Raw genomic sequence first — 13,288 nt, 5'->3', positions numbered from 1 at the left:
TTCCCTGACTGGGAATCGAAACCGGGCCGCGGCGGTGAGAGCGCCAAATCCCAGCCACTACACCACCAGGGAGAGACTCAACTCTTAGATGCGTGAGTGCTAAATATTTCCGACGCGCCCACCAGAGTGAGTTATTGTTCCGAAATGGAAGCTAGCCAGCCTTAGTTGGCTTCCGTTACCTAGAAACCTAGCATAATACTCGTAGCGATGCTACTACCTGCTAGGGTTACTTTACGTTCACATTTACATTTGCCTGTTAGCTTCCTCATTGTACATTTCGAAGCCATACTATAGCGTTTGTCATATAGTTTTGGTCTATCGGAAAACAGGCAGTTGGAATGTTGGAAATCACACGTGCGACGCTACGCCGTGGGGCCCGCTTTTGAACGGTCACACATGTGCGACGCTACTCCTTAAAGGGGTTAAAAGAGTCGGACGTCAGCAAAGGCTTTCTTCTTTTGTATCTGAACTAGAGTGACAATGGGGGATCGCACGGCTTCCTCGCAAATAAAGCCTCCCACTCGCTCACCCTTTGACAGCTCAGTGGGTAGAAGCGGAGTATAGTATTTCTCAGAGAATTTCCAGCTCCGACGGCGGCACAGCTCATAGTCACACAGGCAAGACCCGCAACAGAGGCAAACAAGAAGACGTTCGTCCCTGGGTGGGCTCGAACCACCATCCTTTCGGTTAACAGCCGAACGCGCTAGCCAATTGCGCCACAGAGACCCTGACTCGACAGAGACCCTGACTCGACAGAAACAGGACCGGATAATGGAAGGAAAACGCTGGGAGGCGAGTGCCAAAACTCCCATGAAGAAGAGGAGGAACGGCCGTACAAATAACTCTTCCCGTGATCCGTCGACGGGAGTTTGGGGAAAAAAAGTGTGAACGACTCTGGTGGGACTCGAACCCACAGCCTTTGAATGGCTTTTCCTCCCCCTGCCTAGAAGTCCAATGCGCTATCCATTGCGCCACAGAGCCCCCTATCGATTTGCCCAGTTTGACGTCTACGTTTTCAACCTTGACGGCATCAGGTCCCTTTTTGGGCAAAGGGCGTTGGTGGCATGCCTCACTTTGAGGAAGCAATCAGAGCTTGATTTTGCGAGGTAAGTCAAAAGAGGCAGCTCTCATCGCGTCCGCTTGGCCCTGAAAGAAAGACCCGTCTGTCCCAACCGTGGGCCACACATAGTGCCTGCTGACCCCGACGTGATTTGAACACGCAACCTTCTGATCTGGAGTCAGACGCGCTACCGTTGCGCCACGAGGCCCAGTTGTGAGCCTCTGATGTGCAACCGTCGTGCCGCAAAGTGCGCTGAGAGTACCGTTTACAGAGGCTCAGAGGTGCACCGGCATGCTTGCGAGGGATTGGCCACGCGATCTTTAGGGGTTTGTGTGGCGGAGGAGATGTACATGTAGATGTTCCACGAAAAGCTCAGCGTGTCCTCCCTTTCCAGAGCCCGGATAGCTCAGTCGGCAGAGCATCAGACTTTTAATCTGAGGGTCCAGGGTTCAAGTCCCTGTTCGGGCTAAGGGTGTTCAAACTGCAGAGCGTGGCTTGTGGCACGCAAACCTTTGTCTCCGTTGCACGCCTGACTTTGATGCAAAATTGAGCTGAGGCCTGCGCCTAAAAAGGCACCGCTGAGATTTGAACTCACAGGATCTCCTGTTTACTAGACAGGCGCTTTGACCAACTAAGCCACGGCGCCTTGACCGACCAAGCCGCGGCGCCTCGATTCATCAGGCGAGACGGGCTCAGGCTGTTTCTCTTTTCAGTTTTCTCTTCGAATAGGTGCTTCAAGGTGGGGTCGACAGCATCTTCGAAAGCCACCTTGGAAAGTTATGCCCAACATGCAGCAGAGGCTCTCAAGGCACCAGAATGAAGAGATTTTCCAGCTTCTTGGCCTCTGATGGCGCTCTAAAAACACATTCCCTGACCGGGAATCGAACCCGGGCCGCGGCGGTGAGAGCGCCGAATCCTAGCCACTAGACCACCAGGGAGAGCTTGCCTGCCTCTGCTCGCTGGCAAAGATGACGGCCACGTTGCAAAACGCAGCTTGTCAAAGGTTTCCACTGAAGCTAAAATTCCCTGACTGGGAATCGAAACCGGGCCGCGGCGGTGAGAGCGCCAAATCCCAGTCACTACACCACCAGGGAGAGACTCAACTCTTAGATGCGTGAGTGCTAAATATTTCCGACGCGCCCACCAGAGTGAGTTATTGTTCCGAAATGGAAGCTAGCCAGCCTTAGTTGGCTTCCGTTACCTAGAAACCTAGCGTAATACTCGTAGCGATGCTACTACCTGCTAGGGTTACTTTACGTTCACATTTACATTTGCCTGTTAGCTTCCTCATTGTACATTTCGAAGCCATACTATAGCGTTTGTCATATAGTTTTGGTCTATCGGAAAACAGGCAGTTGGAATGTTGGAAATCACACGTGCGACGCTACGCCGTGGGGCCCGCTTTCGAGCGGTCACACATGTGCGACGCTACTCCTTAAAGGGGTTAAAAGAGTCGGACGTCAGCAAAGGCTTTCTTCTTTTGTATCTGAACTAGAGTGACAATGGGGGATCGCACGGCTTCCTCGCGAATAAAGCCTCCCACTCGCTCACCCTTTGACAGCTCAGTGGGTAGAGCGGAGTATAGTATTTCTCAGAGAATTTCCAGCTCCGACGGCGGCACAGCTCATAGTCACACAGGCAAGACTCGCAACAGAGGCAAACAAGAAGACGTTCGTCCCTGGGTGGGCTCGAACCACCATCCTTTCGGTTAACAGCCGAACGCGCTAGCCAATTGCGCCACAGAGACCCTGACTCGACAGAGACCCTGACTCGACAGAAACAGGACCGGATAATGGAAGGAAAACGCTGGGAGGCGAGTGCCAAAACTCCCATGAAGAAGAGGAGGAACGGCCGTACAAATAACTCTTCCCGTGATCCGTCGACGGGAGTTTGGGGAAAAAAAGTGTGAACGACTCTGGTGGGACTCGAACCCACAGCCTTTGAATGGCTTTTCCTCCCTCTGCCTAGAAGTCCAATGCGCTATCCATTGCGCCACAGAGCCCCCTATCGATTTGCCCAGTTTGACGTCTACGTTTTCAACCTTGACGGCATCAGGTCCCTTTTTGGGCAAAGGGCGTTGGTGGCATGCCTCACTTTGAGGAAGCAATCAGAGCTTGATTTTGCGAGGTAAGTCAAAAGAGGCAGCTCTCATCGCGTCCGCTTGGCCCTGAAAGAAAGACCCGTCTGTCCCAACCGTGGGCCACACATAGTGCCTGCTGACCCCGACGTGATTTGAACACGCAACCTTCTGATCTGGAGTCAGACGCGCTACCGTTGCGCCACGAGGCCCAGTTGTGAGCCTCTGATGTGCAACCGTCGTGCCGCAAAGTGCGCTGAGAGTACCGTTTACAGAGGCTCAGAGGTGCACCGGCATGCTTGCGAGGGATTGGCCACGCGATCTTTAGGGGCGGCGGGGAGAGCGCCGAATCCTAGCCACTAGACCACCAGGGAGAGCTTGCCTGCGTCTGCTCGCTGGCAAAGATGACGACCTCGTTGCAAAACGCTGCTTATCAAAGGTTTCCACTGAAGCTAAAATTCCCTGACTGGGAATCGAAACCGGGCCGCGGCGGTGAGAGCGCCAAATCCCAGTCACTACACCACCAGGGAGAGACTCAACTCTTAGATGCGTGAGTGCTAAATATTTCCGACGCGCCCACCAGAGTGAGTTATTGTTCCGAAATGGAAGCTAGCCAGCCTTAGTTGGCTTCCGTTACCTAGAAACCTAGCATAATACTCGTAGCGATGCTTCTACCTGCTAGGGTTACTTTACGTTCACATTTACATTTGCTTGTTAGCTTCCTCATTGTACATTTCGAAGCCATACTATAGCGTTTGTCATATAGTTTTGGTCTATCGGAAAACAGGCAGTTGGAATGTTGGAAATCACACGTGCGACGCTACGCCATGGGGCCCGCTTTTGAACGGTCACACATGTGCGACGCTACTCCTTAAAGGGGTTAAAAGAGTCGGACGTCAGCAAAGGCTTTCTTCTTTTGTATCTGAACTAGAGTGACAATGGGGGATCGCACGGCTTCCTCGCAAATAAAGCCTCCCACTCGCTCACCCTTTGACAGCTCAGTGGGTAAAGCGGAGTATAGTATTTCTCAGAGAATTTCCAGCTCCGACGGCGGCACAGCTCATAGTCACACAGGCAAGACCCGCAACAGAGGCAAACAAGAAGACTATCGTGCCTGGGTGGGCTCGAACCACCATCCTTTCGGTTAACAGCCGAACGCGCTAGCCAATTGCGCCACAGAGACCCTGACTCGACAGAGACCCTGACTCGACAGAAACAGGACCGGATAATGGAAGGAAAACGCTGGGAGGCGAGTGCCAAAACTCCCATGAAGAAGAGGAGGAACGGCCGTACAAATAACTCTTCCTGTGATCCGTCGACGGGAGTTTGGGGAAAAAAAGTGTGAACGACTCTGGTGGGACTCGAACCCACAGCCTTTGAATGGCTTTTCCTCCCCCTGCCTAGAAGTCCAATGCGCTATCCATTGCGCCACAGAGCCCCCTATCGATTTGCCCAGTTTGACGTCTACGTTTTCAACCTTGACGGCATCAGGTCCCTTTTTGGGCAAAGGGCGTTGGTGGCATGCCTCACTTTGAGGAAGCAATCAGAGCTTGATTTTGCGAGGTAAGTCAAAAGAGGCAGCTCTCATCGCGTCCGCTTGGCCCTGAAAGAAAGACCCGTCTGTCCCAACCGTGGGCCACACATAGTGCCTGCTGACCCCGACGTGATTTGAACACGCAATCTTTTGATCTGGAGTCAGACGCGCTACCGTTGCGCCACGAGGCCCAGTTGTGAGCCTCTGATGTGCAACCGTCGTGCCGCAAAGTGCGCTGAGAGTACCGTTTACAGAGGCTCAGAGGTGCACCGGCATGCTTGCGAGGGATTGGCCACGCGATCTTTAGGGGCGGCGGTGAGAGCGCCGAATCCTAGCCACCAGACCACCAGGGAGAGCTTGCCTGCCTCTGCTCGCTGGCAAAGATGACGACCTCGTTGCAAAACGCTGCTTGTCAAAGGTTTCCACTGAAGCTAAAATTCCCTGACTGGGAATTGAAACCGGGCCGCGGCGGTGAGAGCGCCAAATCCCAGTCACTACACCACCAGGGACAGACTCAACCCTTAGATGCGTGAGTGCTAAATATTTCCGACGCGCCCACCAGAGTGAGTTATTGTTCCGAAATGTAAGCTAGCCAGCCTTAGTTGGCTTCCGTTACCTAGAAACCTAGCATAATACTCGTAGCGATGCTACTACCTGCTAGGGTTACTTTACGTTCACATTTACATTTGCTTGTTAGCTTCCTCATTGTACATTTCGAAGCCATACTATAGCGTTTGTCATATAGTTTTGGTCTATCGGAAAACAGGCAGTTGGAATGTTGGAAATCACACGTGCGACGCTACGCCGTGGGGCCCGCTTTCGAGCGGTCACACATGTGCGACGCTACTCCTTAAAGGGGTTAAAAGAGTCGGACGTCAGCAAAGGCTTTCTTCTTTTGTATCTGAACTAGAGTGACAATGGGGGATCGCACGGCTTCCTCGCGAATAAAGCCTCCCACTCGCTCACCCTTTGACAGCTCAGTGGGTAGAGCGGAGTATAGTATTTCTCAGAGAATTTCCAGCTCCGACGGCGGCACAGCTCATAGTCACACAGGCAAGACTCGCAACAGAGGCAAACAAGAAGACGTTCGTCCCTGGGTGGGCTCGAACCACCATCCTTTCGGTTAACAGCCGAACGCGCTAGCCAATTGCGCCACAGAGACCCTGACTCGACAGAGACCCTGACTCGACAGAAACAGGACCGGATAATGGAAGGAAAACGCTGGGAGGCGAGTGCCAAAACTCCCATGAAGAAGAGGAGGAACGGCCGTACAAATAACTCTTCCCGTGATCCGTCGACGGGAGTTTGGGGAAAAAAAGTGTGAACGACTCTGGTGGGACTCGAACCCACAGCCTTTGAATGGCTTTTCCTCCCTCTGCCTAGAAGTCCAATGCGCTATCCATTGCGCCACAGAGCCCCCTATCGATTTGCCCAGTTTGACGTCTACGTTTTCAACCTTGACGGCATCAGGTCCCTTTTTGGGCAAAGGGCGTTGGTGGCATGCCTCACTTTGAGGAAGCAATCAGAGCTTGATTTTGCCAGGTAAGTCAAAAGAGGCAGCTCTCATCGCGTCCGCTTGGCCCTGAAAGAAAGACCCGTCTGTCCCAACCGTGGGCCACACATAGTGCCTGCTGACCCCGACGTGATTTGAACACGCAACCTTCTGATCTGGAGTCAGACGCGCTACCGTTGCGCCACGAGGCCCAGTTGTGAGCCTCTGATGTGCAACCGTCGTGCCGCAAAGTGCGCTGAGAGTACCGTTTACAGAGGCTCAGAGGTGCACCGGCATGCTTGCGAGGGATTGGCCACGCGATCTTTAGGGGCGGCGGTGAGAGCGCCGAATCCTAGCCACTAGACCACCAGGGAGAGCTTGCCTGCGTCTGCTCGCTGGCAAAGATGACGACCTCGTTGCAAAACGCTGCTTATCAAAGGTTTCCACTGAAGCTAAAATTCCCTGACTGGGAATCGAAACCGGGCCGCGGCGGTGAGAGCGCCAAATCCCAGTCACTACACCACCAGGGAGAGACTCAACTCTTAGATGCGTGAGTGCTAAATATTTCCGACGCGCCCACCAGAGTGAGTTATTGTTCCGAAATGGAAGCTAGCCAGCCTTAGTTGGCTTCCGTTACCTAGAAACCTAGCATAATACTCGTAGCGATGCTTCTACCTGCTAGGGTTACTTTACGTTCACATTTACATTTGCTTGTTAGCTTCCTCATTGTACATTTCGAAGCCATACTATAGCGTTTGTCATATAGTTTTGGTCTATCGGAAAACAGGCAGTTGGAATGTTGGAAATCACACGTGCGACGCTACGCCGTGGGGCCCGCTTTTGAACGGTCACACATGTGCGACGCTACTCCTTAAAGGGGTTAAAAGAGTCGGACGTCAGCAAAGGCTTTCTTCTTTTGTATCTGAACTAGAGTGACAATGGGGGATCGCACGGCTTCCTCGCAAATAAAGCCTCCCACTCGCTCACCCTTTGACAGCTCAGTGGGTAAAGCGGAGTATAGTATTTCTCAGAGAATTTCCAGCTCCGACGGCGGCACAGCTCATAGTCACACAGGCAAGACCCGCAACAGAGGCAAACAAGAAGACTATCGTCCCTGGGTGGGCTCGAACCACCATCCTTTCGGTTAACAGCCGAACGCGCTAGCCAATTGCGCCACAGAGACCCTGACTCGACAGAGACCCTGACTCGACAGAAACAGGACCGGATAATGGAAGGAAAACGCTGGGAGGCGAGTGCCAAAACTCCCATGAAGAAGAGGAGGAACGGCCGTACAAATAACTCTTCCTGTGATCCGTCGACGGGAGTTTGGGGAAAAAAAGTGTGAACGACTCTGGTGGGACTCGAACCCACAGCCTTTGAATGGCTTTTCCTCCCCCTGCCTAGAAGTCCAATGCGCTATCCATTGCGCCACAGAGCCCCCTATCGATTTGCCCAGTTTGACGTCTACGTTTTCAACCTTGACGGCATCAGGTCCCTTTTTGGGCAAAGGGCGTTGGTGGCATGCCTCACTTTGAGGAAGCAATCAGAGCTTGATTTTGCGAGGTAAGTCAAAAGAGGCAGCTCTCATCGCGTCCGCTTGGCCCTGAAAGAAAGACCCGTCTGTCCCAACCGTGGGCCACACATAGTGCCTGCTGACCCCGACGTGATTTGAACACGCAATCTTTTGATCTGGAGTCAGACGCGCTACCGTTGCGCCACGAGGCCCAGTTGTGAGCCTCTGATGTGCAACCGTCGTGCCGCAAAGTGCGCTGAGAGTACCGTTTACAGAGGCTCAGAGGTGCACCGGCATGCTTGCGAGGGATTGGCCACGCGATCTTTAGGGGCGGCGGTGAGAGCGCCGAATCCTAGCCACCAGACCACCAGGGAGAGCTTGCCTGCCTCTGCTCGCTGGCAAAGATGACGACCTCGTTGCAAAACGCTGCTTGTCAAAGGTTTCCACTGAAGCTAAAATTCCCTGACTGGGAATTGAAACCGGGCCGCGGCGGTGAGAGCGCCAAATCCCAGTCACTACACCACCAGGGACAGACTCAACCCTTAGATGCGTGAGTGCTAAATATTTCCGACGCGCCCACCAGAGTGAGTTATTGTTCCGAAATGTAAGCTAGCCAGCCTTAGTTGGCTTCCGTTACCTAGAAACCTAGCGTAATACTCGTAGCGATGCTACTACCTGCTAGGGTTACTTTACGTTCACATTTACATTTGCTTGTTAGCTTCCTCATTGTACATTTCGAAGCCATACTATAGCGTTTGTCATATAGTTTTGGTCTATCGGAAAACAGGCAGTTGGAATGTTGGAAATCACACGTGCGACGCTACGCCGTGGGGCCCGCTTTCGAGCGGTCACACATGTGCGACGCTACTCCTTAAAGGGGTTAAAAGAGTCGGACGTCAGCAAAGGCTTTCTTCTTTTGTATCTGAACTAGAGTGACAATGGGGGATCGCACGGCTTCCTCGCGAATAAAGCCTCCCACTCGCTCACCCTTTGACAGCTCAGTGGGTAGAGCGGAGTATAGTATTTCTCAGAGAATTTCCAGCTCCGACGGCGGCACAGCTCATAGTCACACAGGCAAGACTCGCAACAGAGGCAAACAAGAAGATGTTCGTCCCTGGGTGGGCTCGAACCACCATCCTTTCGGTTAACAGCCGAACGCGCTAGCCAATTGCGCCACAGAGACCCTGACTCGACAGAGACCCTGACTCGACAGAAACAGGACCGGATAATGGAAGGAAAACGCTGGGAGGCGAGTGCCAAAACTCCCATGAAGAAGAGGAGGAACGGCCGTACAAATAACTCTTCCCGTGATCCGTCGACGGGAGTTTGGGGAAAAAAAGTGTGAACGACTCTGGTGGGACTCGAACCCACAGCCTTTGAATGGCTTTTCCTCCCTCTGCCTAGAAGTCCAATGCGCTATCCATTGCGCCACAGAGCCCCCTATCGATTTGCCCAGTTTGACGTCTACGTTTTCAACCTTGACGGCATCAGGTCCCTTTTTGGGCAAAGGGCGTTGGTGGCATGCCTCACTTTGAGGAAGCAATCAGAGCTTGATTTTGCGAGGTAAGTCAAAAGAGGCAGCTCTCATCGCGTCCGCTTGGCCCTGAAAGAAAGACCCGTCTGTCCCAACCGTGGGCCACACATAGTGCCTGCTGACCCCGACGTGATTTGAACACGCAACCTTCTGATCTGGAGTCAGACGCGCTACCGTTGCGCCACGAGGCCCAGTTATGAGCCTCTGATGTGCAACCGTCGTGCCGCAAAGTGCGCTGAGAGTACCGTTTACAGAGGCTCAGAGGTGCACCGGCATGCTTGCGAGGGATTGGCCACGCGATCTTTAGGGGTTTGTGTGGCGGAGGAGATGTACATGTAGATGTTCCACGAAAAGCTCAGCGTGTCCTCCCTTTCCAGAGCCCGGATAGCTCAGTCGGCAGAGCATCAGACTTTTAATCTGAGGGTCCAGGGTTCAAGTCCCTGTTCGGGCTAAGGGTGTTCAAACTGCAGAGCGTGGCTTGTGGCACGCAAACCTTTGTCTCCGTTGCACGCCTGACTTTGATGCAAAATTGAGCTGAGGCCTGCGCCTAAAAAGGCACCGCTGAGATTTGAACTCACAGGATCTCCTGTTTACTAGACAGGCGCTTTGACCAACTAAGCCACGGCGCCTTGACCGACCAAGCCGCGGCGCCTCGATTCATCAGGCGAGACGGGCTCAGGCTGTTTCTCTTTTCAGTTTTCTCTTCGAATAGGTGCTTCAAGGTGGGGTCGACAGCATCTTCGAAAGCCACCTTGGAAAGTTATGCCCAACATGCAGCAGAGGCTCTCAAGGCACCAGAATGAAGAGATTTTCCAGCTTCTTGGCCTCTGATGGCGCTCTAAAAACACATCCCCTGACCGGGAATCGAACCCGGGCCGCGGCGGTGAGAGCGCCGAATCCTAGCCACTAGACCACCAGGGAGAGCTTGCCTGCCTCTGCTCGCTGGCAAAGATGACGACCACGTTGCAAAACGCAGCTTGTCAAAGGTTTCCACTGAAGCTAAAATTCCCTGACTGGGAATCGAAACCGGGCCGCGGCGGTGAGAGCGCCAAATCCCAGTCACTACACCACCAGGGAGAGACTCAACTCTTAGATGCGTGAGTGCTAAATATTTCCGACGCGCCCACCAGAGTGAGTTATTGTTCCGAAATGGAAGCTAGCCAGCCTTAGTTGGCTTCCGTTACCTAGAAACCTAGCATAATACTCGTAGCGATGCTACTACCTGCTAGGGTTACTTTACGTTCACATTTACATTTGCCTGTTAGCTTCCTCATTGTACATTTCGAAGCCATACTATAGCGTTTGTCATATAGTTTTGGTCTATCGGAAAACAGGCAGTTGGAATGTTGGAAATCACACGTGCGACGCTACGCCGTGGGGCCCGCTTTCGAGCGGTCACACATGTGCGACGCTACTCCTTAAAGGGGTTAAAAGAGTCGGACGTCAGCAAAGGCTTTCTTCTTTTGTATCTGAACTAGAGTGACAATGGGGGATCGCACGGCTTCCTCGCGAATAAAGCCTCCCACTCGCTCACCCTTTGACAGCTCAGTGGGTAGAGCGGAGTATAGTATTTCTCAGAGAATTTCCAGCTCCGACGGCGGCACAGCTCATAGTCACACAGGCAAGACTCGCAACAGAGGCAAACAAGAAGACGTTCGTCCCTGGGTGGGCTCGAACCACCATCCTTTCGGTTAACAGCCGAACGCGCTAGCCAATTGCGCCACAGAGACCCTGACTCGACAGAGACCCTGACTCGACAGAAACAGGACCGGATAATGGAAGGAAAACGCTGGGAGGCGAGTGCCAAAACTCCCATGAAGAAGAGGAGGAACGGCCGTACAAATAACTCTTCCCGTGATCCGTCGACGGGAGTTTGGGGAAAAAAAGTGTGAACGACTCTGGTGGGACTCGAACCCACAGCCTTTGAATGGCTTTTCCTCCCCCTGCCTAGAAGTCCAATGCGCTATCCATTGCGCCACAGAGCCCCCTATCGATTTGCCCAGTTTGACGTCTACGTTTTCAACCTTGACGGCATCAGGTCCCTTTTTGGGCAAAGGGCGTTGGTGGCATGCCTCACTTTGAGGAAGCAATCAGAGCTTGATTTTGCGAGGTAAGTCAAAAGAGGCAGCTCTCATCGCGTCCGCTTGGCCCTGAAAGAAAGACCCGTCTGTCCCAACCGTGGGCCACACATAGTGCCTGCTGACCCCGACGTGATTTGAACACGCAACCTTCTGATCTGGAGTCAGACGCGCTACCGTTGCGCCACGAGGCCCAGTTGTGAGCCTCTGATGTGCAACCGTCGTGCCGCAAAGTGCGCTGAGAGTACCGTTTACAGAGGCTCAGAGGTGCACCGGCATGCTTGCGAGGGATTGGCCACGCGATCTTTAGGGGTTTGTGTGGCGGAGGAGATGTACATGTAGATGTTCCAAGAAAAGCTCAGCGTGTCCTCCCTTTCCAGAGCCCGGATAGCTCAGTCGGCAGAGCATCAGACTTTTAATCTGAGGGTCCAGGGTTCAAGTCCCTGTTTGGGCTAAGGGTGTTCAAACTGCAGAGCGTGGCTTGTGGCACGCAAACCTTTGTCTCCGTTGCACGCCGGACTTTGATGCAAAATTGAGCTGAGGCCTGCGCCTAAAAAGGCACCGCTGAGATTTGAACTCACAGGATCTCCTGTTTACTAGACAGGCGCTTTGACCAACTAAGCCACGGCGCCTTGACCGACCAAGCCGCGGCGCCTCGATTCATCAGGCGAGACGGGCTCAGGCTGTTTCTCTTTTCAGTTTTCTCTTCGAATAGGTGCTTCAAGGTGGGGTCGACAGCATCTTCGAAAGCCACCTTGGAAAGTTATGCCCAACATGCAGCAGAGGCTCTCAAGGCACCAGAATGAAGAGATTTTCCAGCTTCTTGGCCTCTGATGGCGCTCTAAAAACACATTCCCTGACCGGGAATCGAACCCGGGCCGCGGCGGTGAGAGCGCCGAATCCTAGCCACTAGACCACCAGGGAGAGCTTGCCTGCCTCTGCTCGCTGGCAAAGATGACGACCACGTTGCAAAACGCAGCTTGTCAAAGGTTTCCACTGAAGCTAAAATTCCCTGACTGGGAATCGAAACCGGGCCGCGGCGGTGAGAGCGCCAAATCCCAGTCACTACACCACCAGGGAGAGACTCAACTCTTAGATGCGTGAGTGCTAAATATTTCCGACGCGCCCACCAGAGTGAGTTATTGTTCCGAAATGGAAGCTAGCCAGCCTTAGTTGGCTTCCGTTACCTAGAAACCTAGCGTAATACTCGTAGCGATGCTACTACCTGCTAGGGTTACTTTACGTTCACATTTACATTTGCTTGTTAGCTTCCTCATTGTACATTTCGAAGCCATACTATAGCGTTTGTCATATAGTTTTGGTCTATCGGAAAACAGGCAGTTGGAATGTTGGAAATCACACGTGCGACGCTACGCCGTGGGGCCCGCTTTTGAACGGTCACACATGTGCGACGCTACTCCTTAAAGGGGTTAAAAGAGTCGGACGTCAGCAAAGGCTTTCTTCTTTTGTATCTGAACTAGAGTGACAATGGGGGATCGCACGGCTTCCTCGCAAATAAAGCCTCCCACTCGCTCACCCTTTGACAGCTCAGTGGGTAGAACGGAGTATAGTATTTCTCAGAGAATTTCCAGCTCCGACGGCGGCACAGCTCATAGTCACACAGGCAAGACCCGCAACAGAGGCAAACAAGAAGACGTTCGTCCCTGGGTGGGCTCGAACCACCATCCTTTCGGTTAACAGCCGAACGCGCTAGCCAATTGCGCCACAGAGACCCTGACTCGACAGAGACCCTGACTCGACAGAAACAGGACCGGATAATGGAAGGAAAACGCTGGGAGGCGAGTGCCAAAACTCCCATGAAGAAGAGGAGGAACGGCCGTACAAATAACTCTTCCCGTGATCCGTCGACGGGAGTTTGGGGAAAAAAAGTGTGAACGACTCTGGTGGGACTCGAACCCACAGCCTTTGAATGGCTTTTCCTCCCCCTGCCTAGAAGTCCAATGCGCTATCCATTGCGCCACAGAGCCCCCTATCGATTT

The 13,288-nt window shown here is 53.1% G+C and overlaps 32 non-coding genes across 32 annotated transcripts; 3 read left to right on the top strand and 29 right to left on the bottom strand.

Annotated features, from left to right (window-relative positions):
- Positions 1-652: 652 nt before the first annotated feature.
- On the bottom strand, positions 653-726 carry trnan-guu. The gene has a single exon. It is a non-coding gene; the product is annotated as a tRNA-Asn (tRNA).
- A 163-nt stretch (positions 727-889) lies between these two features.
- On the bottom strand, positions 890-981 carry trnar-ucu. The gene is given in 2 exon segments: positions 890-925; positions 945-981. It is a non-coding gene; the product is annotated as a tRNA-Arg (tRNA).
- Positions 982-1,196: 215 nt separating this feature from the next.
- On the bottom strand, positions 1,197-1,268 carry trnaw-cca. Its single transcript has one exon. It is a non-coding gene; the product is annotated as a tRNA-Trp (tRNA).
- A 187-nt stretch (positions 1,269-1,455) lies between these two features.
- On the top strand, positions 1,456-1,528 carry trnak-uuu. Its single transcript has one exon. It is a non-coding gene; the product is annotated as a tRNA-Lys (tRNA).
- A 102-nt stretch (positions 1,529-1,630) lies between these two features.
- On the bottom strand, positions 1,631-1,706 carry trnat-agu. Its single transcript has one exon. It is a non-coding gene; the product is annotated as a tRNA-Thr (tRNA).
- Positions 1,707-1,926: 220 nt separating this feature from the next.
- Positions 1,927-1,998, bottom strand: trnae-cuc. Its single transcript has one exon. It is a non-coding gene; the product is annotated as a tRNA-Glu (tRNA).
- Positions 1,999-2,733: 735 nt separating this feature from the next.
- On the bottom strand, positions 2,734-2,807 carry trnan-guu. Its single transcript has one exon. It is a non-coding gene; the product is annotated as a tRNA-Asn (tRNA).
- Positions 2,808-2,970: 163 nt separating this feature from the next.
- trnar-ucu lies at positions 2,971-3,062 on the bottom strand. Its single transcript is given in 2 exon segments — positions 2,971-3,006; positions 3,026-3,062. It is a non-coding gene; the product is annotated as a tRNA-Arg (tRNA).
- A 215-nt stretch (positions 3,063-3,277) lies between these two features.
- On the bottom strand, positions 3,278-3,349 carry trnaw-cca. Its single transcript has one exon. It is a non-coding gene; the product is annotated as a tRNA-Trp (tRNA).
- Positions 3,350-4,246: 897 nt separating this feature from the next.
- On the bottom strand, positions 4,247-4,320 carry trnan-guu. Its single transcript has one exon. It is a non-coding gene; the product is annotated as a tRNA-Asn (tRNA).
- Positions 4,321-4,483: 163 nt separating this feature from the next.
- Positions 4,484-4,575, bottom strand: trnar-ucu. The gene is given in 2 exon segments: positions 4,484-4,519; positions 4,539-4,575. It is a non-coding gene; the product is annotated as a tRNA-Arg (tRNA).
- A 215-nt stretch (positions 4,576-4,790) lies between these two features.
- On the bottom strand, positions 4,791-4,862 carry trnaw-cca. The gene has a single exon. It is a non-coding gene; the product is annotated as a tRNA-Trp (tRNA).
- An 897-nt stretch (positions 4,863-5,759) lies between these two features.
- trnan-guu lies at positions 5,760-5,833 on the bottom strand. Its single transcript has one exon. It is a non-coding gene; the product is annotated as a tRNA-Asn (tRNA).
- Positions 5,834-5,996: 163 nt separating this feature from the next.
- On the bottom strand, positions 5,997-6,088 carry trnar-ucu. Its single transcript is given in 2 exon segments — positions 5,997-6,032; positions 6,052-6,088. It is a non-coding gene; the product is annotated as a tRNA-Arg (tRNA).
- Positions 6,089-6,303: 215 nt separating this feature from the next.
- trnaw-cca lies at positions 6,304-6,375 on the bottom strand. The gene has a single exon. It is a non-coding gene; the product is annotated as a tRNA-Trp (tRNA).
- An 897-nt stretch (positions 6,376-7,272) lies between these two features.
- On the bottom strand, positions 7,273-7,346 carry trnan-guu. Its single transcript has one exon. It is a non-coding gene; the product is annotated as a tRNA-Asn (tRNA).
- A 163-nt stretch (positions 7,347-7,509) lies between these two features.
- trnar-ucu lies at positions 7,510-7,601 on the bottom strand. The gene is given in 2 exon segments: positions 7,510-7,545; positions 7,565-7,601. It is a non-coding gene; the product is annotated as a tRNA-Arg (tRNA).
- Positions 7,602-7,816: 215 nt separating this feature from the next.
- Positions 7,817-7,888, bottom strand: trnaw-cca. Its single transcript has one exon. It is a non-coding gene; the product is annotated as a tRNA-Trp (tRNA).
- An 897-nt stretch (positions 7,889-8,785) lies between these two features.
- trnan-guu lies at positions 8,786-8,859 on the bottom strand. Its single transcript has one exon. It is a non-coding gene; the product is annotated as a tRNA-Asn (tRNA).
- A 163-nt stretch (positions 8,860-9,022) lies between these two features.
- On the bottom strand, positions 9,023-9,114 carry trnar-ucu. Its single transcript is given in 2 exon segments — positions 9,023-9,058; positions 9,078-9,114. It is a non-coding gene; the product is annotated as a tRNA-Arg (tRNA).
- Positions 9,115-9,329: 215 nt separating this feature from the next.
- Positions 9,330-9,401, bottom strand: trnaw-cca. The gene has a single exon. It is a non-coding gene; the product is annotated as a tRNA-Trp (tRNA).
- Positions 9,402-9,588: 187 nt separating this feature from the next.
- Positions 9,589-9,661, top strand: trnak-uuu. Its single transcript has one exon. It is a non-coding gene; the product is annotated as a tRNA-Lys (tRNA).
- A 102-nt stretch (positions 9,662-9,763) lies between these two features.
- trnat-agu lies at positions 9,764-9,839 on the bottom strand. Its single transcript has one exon. It is a non-coding gene; the product is annotated as a tRNA-Thr (tRNA).
- A 220-nt stretch (positions 9,840-10,059) lies between these two features.
- trnae-cuc lies at positions 10,060-10,131 on the bottom strand. The gene has a single exon. It is a non-coding gene; the product is annotated as a tRNA-Glu (tRNA).
- Positions 10,132-10,866: 735 nt separating this feature from the next.
- On the bottom strand, positions 10,867-10,940 carry trnan-guu. The gene has a single exon. It is a non-coding gene; the product is annotated as a tRNA-Asn (tRNA).
- A 163-nt stretch (positions 10,941-11,103) lies between these two features.
- Positions 11,104-11,195, bottom strand: trnar-ucu. Its single transcript is given in 2 exon segments — positions 11,104-11,139; positions 11,159-11,195. It is a non-coding gene; the product is annotated as a tRNA-Arg (tRNA).
- Positions 11,196-11,410: 215 nt separating this feature from the next.
- trnaw-cca lies at positions 11,411-11,482 on the bottom strand. Its single transcript has one exon. It is a non-coding gene; the product is annotated as a tRNA-Trp (tRNA).
- Positions 11,483-11,669: 187 nt separating this feature from the next.
- Positions 11,670-11,742, top strand: trnak-uuu. The gene has a single exon. It is a non-coding gene; the product is annotated as a tRNA-Lys (tRNA).
- Positions 11,743-11,844: 102 nt separating this feature from the next.
- Positions 11,845-11,920, bottom strand: trnat-agu. Its single transcript has one exon. It is a non-coding gene; the product is annotated as a tRNA-Thr (tRNA).
- A 220-nt stretch (positions 11,921-12,140) lies between these two features.
- On the bottom strand, positions 12,141-12,212 carry trnae-cuc. The gene has a single exon. It is a non-coding gene; the product is annotated as a tRNA-Glu (tRNA).
- A 735-nt stretch (positions 12,213-12,947) lies between these two features.
- On the bottom strand, positions 12,948-13,021 carry trnan-guu. Its single transcript has one exon. It is a non-coding gene; the product is annotated as a tRNA-Asn (tRNA).
- Positions 13,022-13,184: 163 nt separating this feature from the next.
- trnar-ucu lies at positions 13,185-13,276 on the bottom strand. Its single transcript is given in 2 exon segments — positions 13,185-13,220; positions 13,240-13,276. It is a non-coding gene; the product is annotated as a tRNA-Arg (tRNA).
- Between the last annotated feature and the right edge of the window lie 12 nt (positions 13,277-13,288).

This window comes from Hypomesus transpacificus, unplaced genomic scaffold (assembly GCF_021917145.1).
Source record: "Hypomesus transpacificus isolate Combined female unplaced genomic scaffold, fHypTra1 scaffold_390, whole genome shotgun sequence".
NCBI classification, from domain to species: domain Eukaryota; kingdom Metazoa; phylum Chordata; class Actinopteri; order Osmeriformes; family Osmeridae; genus Hypomesus; species Hypomesus transpacificus.
This window is presented reverse-complemented; position numbering and strand designations above follow the sequence as displayed.